The sequence below is a fragment of the Ceratotherium simum genome, chromosome 2, assembly GCF_057802395.1.
Source record: "Ceratotherium simum simum isolate JZ-2026a chromosome 2, ASM5780239v1, whole genome shotgun sequence".
NCBI classification, from domain to species: Eukaryota; Metazoa; Chordata; class Mammalia; order Perissodactyla; family Rhinocerotidae; genus Ceratotherium; species Ceratotherium simum.
The window spans coordinates 4477511-4485737 of NC_141901.1; positions in this window are offsets into that span (position 1 = coordinate 4477511).

Consider the following 8227-nt stretch of genomic DNA (forward strand, 5'->3'; position numbering starts at 1 on the left):
GAAGGAATGCAGGCTCAGGACCCAGACCCAAGAGCAGGCCCCACTTAACGCTTTCCCTCCTGGCTGATTCTCCGGCCACCGACACTTGAGCAGCAGAGCCAGGAGAAGTTCACGCTTTGGAGAAGGAGAGGCCTAAAGAGAAGGTTTTCTTCAGGCTCTTTCTCCATACCCTCCTGCTTGGGGCTGCCTATTCAAAGTCCTTCCAGAAGATGGTCTAAAGCCAAGGATCTAGAAGAATGAAACAAACTGTACCTCAGCCCCAAGTCAGCTTAGAGGGGGCTGGAAAAAAATACCTGATATTTAGTTGGGGAGGGACCTCTGGTAGATGTTGGGAGAGCACCGTGGTGCGACTAACCTTGTGACCAGGGTTACGTTTCTTTTAAAAGAGAGGACTCTGGATGGTAAACTGGGCAGTTGTGCTCCCCTCTACAATCCCTTCCCCACACTCACACCCCATGGTGATGGTCAATTGGCAATTCTGGGTGATATAAAAATTCCGTGGGCTTCATAAACTTCAAATGAGCTCATAACCCACCCTACTCCACTTCACCACCTCCCACCATCGCTATGATCAAAGCAAAGCCCAATAACCAATAGTTCACCCCCTCGACCCACACATTCTATAATGACCCCTTCATCCATCCATCCATCCATCCATCCATCCATCCATCCATCCATTCACAAATACCTACTGACTACCTACATGTGTGAGGCACTATACTTGACCAAAGGTAGTAACACACATAATTACATGCTTAAAATGGTCTTTCTTCTTGACTAGGTGGAACAATGTCTAGCACATGGTATCGTTAAAAATTGGCTGAATAAATGAATGAGCTCACAGTTTATTAGGAGGAATGAGACACAGATCAAAAATAACTCAAGCATAAGGCAGAGTGTAGTTAGTATCCTGAGAGAGATCCAGAGTGCTGTGTGAGTTCAGAGGGGGGAGAGAGCCCTCACTGGCTTTAAAGGACCAGTTGGATTATAAAAGCAGATGAGGTGGAGGGGAGAAATTTCAGAGGGGACAGCATAGACGAGGTTTCAGGGTAGCAGATTAGTTTCATATAGTGGTTAGAGCTGTGAAGAAAGCAAACAGGTTGTGTGGCAGAGACTTGTCAGGGTTGGGGTCTCCTTTGGAGAGAGTGGTCAAGGAAGGCAGCTTTGAGGGGGCACATGGCACCACCATTGACCAGTCACCAAACCACCACCCTGGGGGGTCAAAATAGGGTCTCAATAAGTGATTGCTGAGGGATGACCACAACTGAGAAACCATGGGGGTTCAATTCACATCTACAGACTTGAAGGTTCCATGAAGTTGAAAGGTGGTATGAAAGAGAAGAGAGGTGGGGTGGGGGGAGTGGAACAGCAAGGGGCAGGGAAGGACTGAAGGCAGCATCAGTCAGGGCAAGGCTCAAGATGATGGGTCCCCAGCATAGGGAAGGAGAGGGTGGAGGGGAGGTGCAGAGGGAAAGATGGAGAGCCACACACCTAAGACGGGTAACAGATAAGGAGGGGATCACTTAGGAAGAGAGAGGACAGAGGGCTCTGTCTTCTCTATCCCCTCAGTCACCTGCAGATGGTCACATCTGGGCCACCACACTGGTGGACTAGAAATTAGAAAACCACTTATTAGCTGTGTGACCTTGGAGAACTCATTTAACTTCTCTGAGACTCAGATCCCTGTTTGTAAAATAGAGAATCATAACACTCATGTCCCAGTCTGTTCCGACCATCCAGCCTAAAGTGGGGCCCCTTCCCCCGCCCCCATTTCATTCCCCAGGTTGTGTCTCTCAGAGCACTACCGCTCTGTAGTAGGGTGACCAACCATCCCAGTTTGCCTGGGACTGAGAGGTTCCGGAGACATGGGACTTGGTTTTAAAACTGGGATGAGCAAACTTGGACAAGCTGGTTGCCATATTTCTGAGACTGTCTTCTTCGTTTACTTGTGTAGTGTCTAGCTCCCTGACCGGATTCCCAACTCTGAGGGTAGAGACTTCCTGTCTTCTTCATGACTGTGTCTCTAGCGTGGGGTGGGGTGGGGTTGTAGATGAGGGAGGGAATCATATGTGCCTTGCAGGTTTCAGCAATTGTGGGCAATATCCTTCTTTTATTGGCTTTGGAAGTCTTCCCCTGAGATCATTTCCCTTTTTATTACGAGTCGGCATTTCCTGTCCGTTAGAGGAGAAGCCCACACCTTAATGAGAAGACCGGGACTTTGTACACCTGCTAAGCGGAGAGAAGGCGGAGGGGTGACTGCTTCAAGGAGAAGGTGAAGAAGGTTCCGGTTGGGGCCTTTGGTGGAGTAGGTGGAGCACGAGTCCAGTCCCATAGGTGAGCTTACCTGCCAGTCCAGCTGAGGGGCGGGGTGTGGGGGCCAGGCAGAGGTGGACAGGAAGAGGGAAACCAGAGGGACGGAAGGCTAGGCCGGGCCAGAGGCTGTCGTAGCTTCAACCAGTCAGCCCAGATCTGTCTGGGGCCCACCGGAGCCAGGCGGGGCCTGGGGCTAAGAGGAAGCAAGACCGTGGTGGGGAAGATGCGGCCTGTGCTGTGGACGCTTTGTGCAGGTGAGTAGGCCCCTCCCCTGGTCCAGCACTCGAGGGTGGGCGAGACAGGGGGAGTGAGCGCTGAGGGTCTCCCAGAGCCCCCCAGTGAGGGTCTCCAGCAACACACTGTGTTCTTGTTGGGCAGAATGACACGTTCTGTCATTCAGGCAGCAAGTTCCAGGCCAGCATCCAGAATCAGAATGGCTTCTATTTGCACATTAGTAAATAAAATTCCAGCCCATTTCTGGAAAGAAGAATTCCTAAATTCTCAAGACCATATTTTCTGATCCCAATTCAGATGGTAGGATCAGACACAGGATCCGACAATAGGGAGGAAGTATTTGAAATTGAGGTTGTCTCGGAAAATCCAGGATGTATGAATCTAGATATGTTCACTACTTAGGATTTTAACAATTGCCTTAAAACCAGAGAAAGAGGCAATGTGTTAACATCCATCACGTGTAGGGAAACTGAGGCAGAGAGACAATGCAACTTATCCAATATCATTCCCAGAGCAAGAGAAGACTCAAACCTTTCAAAAACAACTAGAAAGGCCCTTTCCAAAGGCCAAAACCCTGCAGCCCTTCCGATACTCTGGTCATTGAAAACTTGGAAGATGGGGAAACCCCACAAAATAGCAATCAGACATTTGTGGATATAATGGTTGAATCCAAATCAAGCGCTAAATAGCAAAGCCGTTGTGTGGGGACCCAGGAGTGTCCAGGGGTAGGATGGACGTCTTGGCATTAGGGCCCTGGGCACAGGCAAGAAGAGGATGGAGAAGGGAAGCTGAGGGATGGGGCTTGTGGGAATTTTAGGAGTACGTTTAGTTCAGTGTATTTGGTCACGCTGAGAAATCCCATCAGCTTGCAATTTAGAAACTGTTGCCGGCTTCAGGGATCTGGCAGGAATGGGGAGGAGGCGAGGAGTTGTACCAGGAACTTTGGGAGCCCCACGGCCTGGGAAGCACGCCGAGGAGGCTCTGATTTAGAGCTCACTTGTCAGCTTGTACCGGCAAGCCCAGGACGAGCCAAGCTGCAGTACAGGGTTGTTCCCCCAGGTCCCCAGGCTCCTCCATCTCTCACCGCCTGGCCTTGGGCCCCCGGGTGGAGGGCAGCTGTGCTGGGGAAGGGCTGGGTCATGGCTTGGAGGTAGACCTGGAAAAGATGTATTAGCTCAGGCTGGCTCAAGCCCTGCCAGGAGGTCCATCTGGCCGGGGCCCAGGAGCCCTGGTCATCAGGTGAGAGGGCCTGGCTGGTTCATTCCTTCAGGCAAACAGCTCTTCACTGAGCACACAGTTTGTGCAGGTGCTGCAGGAGTGGGGGTCCGGAATGATCACAGTCATGAGGGAACCTGTCTCAGCCATCAGATCCAGACAGGAAGGATGCTTCAAGCCCCGGGGAGGGAGGCTGAAAGGAAATGACCGTCCTCCCCAGGCTGGGCCAGTGACACTCTGATCCACTTCTCCGAGCCAGAAGGCACGCCCCCCCCACGCCCCGCCTCCTCCTCTCCCACGCCCAGTCCACATCCCTGCCTGTGTAGTCCGGCTGCAACGCGTGCATGAATGAAAATAAGGGATTTTGGCTTAGGAAAAAAAAATCCAAAACAAAATGCTCACCCAACTTAGAATGAAAAGTGGCCTTGGGGCCGGCCCCGTGGCTTAGTGGTTAAGTGCGCGCGCTCTGCTGCTGGCGGCCCGGGTTCGGAACCCCGGGCACGCACCGACGCACCGCTTCTCCGGCCATGCTGAGGCGGCGTCCCACATACAGCAACTAGAAGGATGTGCAACTACACATACAGCTATCTACCGGGGCTTTGGGAGAAAAAGGGAAAAAAAGGAGGAAGATTGGCAATAGATGTTAGCTCAGGGCCGGTCTTCCTCAGCAAAAAGAGGAGGATTGGCACGGATGTTGGCTCAGGGCTGATCTTCCTCACACAAAAATAAATAAATACATAAATAAATAAATAAATAAATAAATAAATAAAAATGCATAAAAAAAAAGAAAAGTGGCCTTAACTCTAAATTGCCTGGAGCGGTACATTTTGCCTCTTCCTGTGAGGAGGCATGTGACCCCTGGGTGAACTCATCCAGTGGAACCAGTTCTGGGGCATGTGTTCAGACACTGAGAAAATGTGTCTTCTGCCCCCACACCTTTCCCTCGACCCTCCCAGCCTGCCCAGCCCAGCACCATGTGCCCACCACCCTTGCCTCCATACCTTACACTAAGGGGAAGGGGCTGGAGCAGTGGGGCTGGGCTACGCCAGGCTCGGTGGCCAGCTTGGGGCATATGGACAGTTTGCTAAGTGGAAACATTTGGGGAAAAAAATAGCCATTGCCATGTGCAGGTGAGCAAGAGGGCCTTCTAAGGTCAAACCTAAAAGCAACTTGGTGGCCCTCCCCACCATGCCTCATAAGAGGACACCGGAGGAAGGAGCAGGGGAATTTGGGATGGCTTCCCGGAGGAGGTGGAGCTTATGTTGGGGTCCAGAGGACCTGCTGGCCTTTGTGCTTCTTTCTTTCTCCATCTGAACTTGCACAGTAATAACAGATTTTGCTGATGTTTCGGGCAGAGCAACACTGAGCTGATAAGAATAGGCCCCAGGACTCATCAGACTTTGGGGAGGCAGAAGATATCACATGAGGTCACATGGAGGAGACGCAAACAGAAGGCAGTCAGTGCATTAGAGAATTTAAAAACAATACTAAAACTGACTAAAATTTAGCCTGACCATTCTAAACAACATCAGTGACAGACAACTCTCCCTTCCGGGGCAGGTGCTCCCACCCCTCCTCTCGTGGCACTGCACTGCCGTCACAGGCGCCTGAGGGGCCGCCCTCTCCCTTACATGGCTTTAGCGTAGGACAAGTTAGTTCACCTCAATAAACCTCAATTTCCTAATCTGTGAAATGGATAGGGAAATCTATAATGCCTAAAAATGCACATTGTACCTCTCATAGGGTTACTATGGATATTAAATGTGTTTGTAAATGTAAAGATCTTGGAACAGCGCCTGGCACATACGAAGTGTTCAATAAATTCCAGCTATTACTGTTGTTGTTATTATTAGTGTGGGCAAGTGTAAGGTACAGGAAATTAACTAGACTTGGGTAATCAATCGCCTGAAAGCCCTGATCTGGCCGACATGTGCCAAGAACGAGAGTCAGAGTCACTGTGGATGAGCCCTAAGTCACCACCCTCCCAAGGGCTGCTAGAGAAAATGCTCCAGCTTGGGCACAAAACCAAGGCTCTTCCATTCCAGGAATTTTTTCAGCCACCAGACTCCATGAAAGACTTGATGTGATGGAAGGTGCAGATGCAGGAAAAAAGATGCATAAAGAGGAACCCACCAGGGGAAAAAGTCCCTAAGCAGCTCTGCCCAGAGTCACTAAAATCTTTGAAGCCTTGATAAAAACCACAAACAAAAAAAGCCCCACCTTCCTAGAACTAGCGGATACCTCCTTGAAGCTTAAATTAGAAAAACTCAGGAAAGGACTGCTTTACATAGAGAACTAAAGGAATCCATCATCCCCAACTACACCAGATGAGAACATACATTTTTTTCTCCCCCATCTAAAAAAACTGCAACAAACCCATGGATGCTTCATCCATGTGGGTTTTTGGTGGGAACTAAATTTCCAAGTCCCTGACCTTTCGAGGCTGATGATGGCATTTGAGAATCCTTCCCTCGGGGTCTTTGTTAGAGCCGCAATCCCCTGCAGGATAATTTTCCCTGAATGCCTCACTTGCCCACCCTGAGGGGCCATGTTCCTGTTGGTCACACAGGCTCAGGGAACTCCCTGGGGGCTGCCCTGTCAGACTGTGGCATATCTGAGCCCAACGTCACTTGCATGTCTAAGCTCCATACAGCGACCTGGCCCAGGCTGTGAGGTCTACGGGGCTCAGCGTCAGATGTGCACATCTGATGAGAATCAGATAAGAGAGTGACCTTGTGCCCAGTTAATCTTGACCCTGAGAGGGTAGTATTCAGGCCAGAGCCACAGAGGTGTCAGCCTGCAAGTGCCCTGCAAGATGGACAGCCTGTCTTTCATCTGCTCTGTGGTACTGAGCCCTGGTGCCACTCCAATCCCTAGGGCCCGGCTCCTACCTGGGGCCTGGGCACCACCTGCTGGTGCCTGAGCACAAGTCAGAAGTTGGTACTCCGAACTCGCAGGGAGGGCTCCTGTGCCTGGGAAATTACACTGTCTGCCTGTCAGAGATACAATCAACATTAAAATGCCCCAGTCCCAGCCCCATCCTCAAAGGGGAAGGACACAACGCTTGGTCAGCCTAAGAGGGGGAAGTGTGCAAAGGCAGAGGAGTAGTGGTTTAGGGCAGTGGCTGTCAGCCCTGGCTGCTCATCAGAATCACCTGGAGAGTAAAAGTACAGATGCCTGGGTGCCCCCAGACCTTCTGAATCAGAATCCTGAGGGACAGAAGCTGGGCATCTCTCTGATTTTGAAAAAGTTTCCCAGGTGATTCTGATGTGCAGTCTAAGTTTAGAGTCAACATACTGGAAGTTGAGGAAAAGCAGGTTTAATGAACAGTTGCCTCTGTTACTGGGGCTGATACTCTGCACATGACTTGAAGCCTAGCTGCTTCCCTGAGTTGCTGTCCAGCCTCTGATTCAGTGCGTCAACTCCAGGGGGACAATTACATGCAATCTCATAGTTTCATGTGCATACAGGTCACCTGGGGAATCTTATTGAAATGCAGGATAAGACCTGAGATTCTGCATTTCTAAAAACTCCCAAGTGATGATGATACTGGTCCAGGGACCACATTTCAAGAAATAAGGCTCCAGAGAACTTGTTCACGGGCACGGGTGTGATCCTCATCTTGCCTTTGCCCCTCAGAGTCCCATCCCAGAGCTTCTTGGTAACTCAGCCACACTGTGATGTTGATCACCAGGAGGCCTGGGGGAAAGGCCTGTCTCATCATGTGCTTGTACTCCTGACAGTGCATGACTCTGCTAATCCCTCCCTCCCTCCTTCCTGAGACACTGTTCTGCCCGTTCCTGTGATACACCCTCTCCTGGTTCTCCTCATACATCCCTGGCTCATCTTTTCATGTCTTATTTGCAACCTCACTGTCCTCCGCCCACCGTGAAATGTCAGAGCTCCTCACACTCAGACCCTCTTCTATTTTGACTCTATATCCACATCCATGACCATATCTTTAGTTGACACTCATTCCCAGTTGACTCACAAATTCTTGTCTTTAAACTCAGCCTCTCTTCTGAGCTATAGACCCATAAATCCAATAGCCCACATGACTTCTCAACTTGGATGTCCCAGAAGCATTTCAAATTCACAAGCTGAAAATCAAACTCATGACCTATGTCCCCAAACCTGGGTCTTTTTCAGTGACCTCTAAATCAATAAATGATACCCCATCCATCCAGGAATGAAAGCCAGAAACCCAGCAGTCATCTGTTACAGTTTTCTATGGCTATGTAATAAACTACCCCAAAACTTAGTGACCTAAAACAATAATAATCTTTCATTTTTCTCATAAATCTGCAATTTGGATGGGGCTTGGCAGGGACAGCTTGTCCGTGCTCCATGCATGGGGTGACTTGACCAGGGTTGGAAGACCCACTTCCAAGATGGTGCACTCACTGGCAGGCAAGTTGGTGCTAACTCTGGTTCCTCTCTTTGTGGACCTTGCCACAGGGAAGCT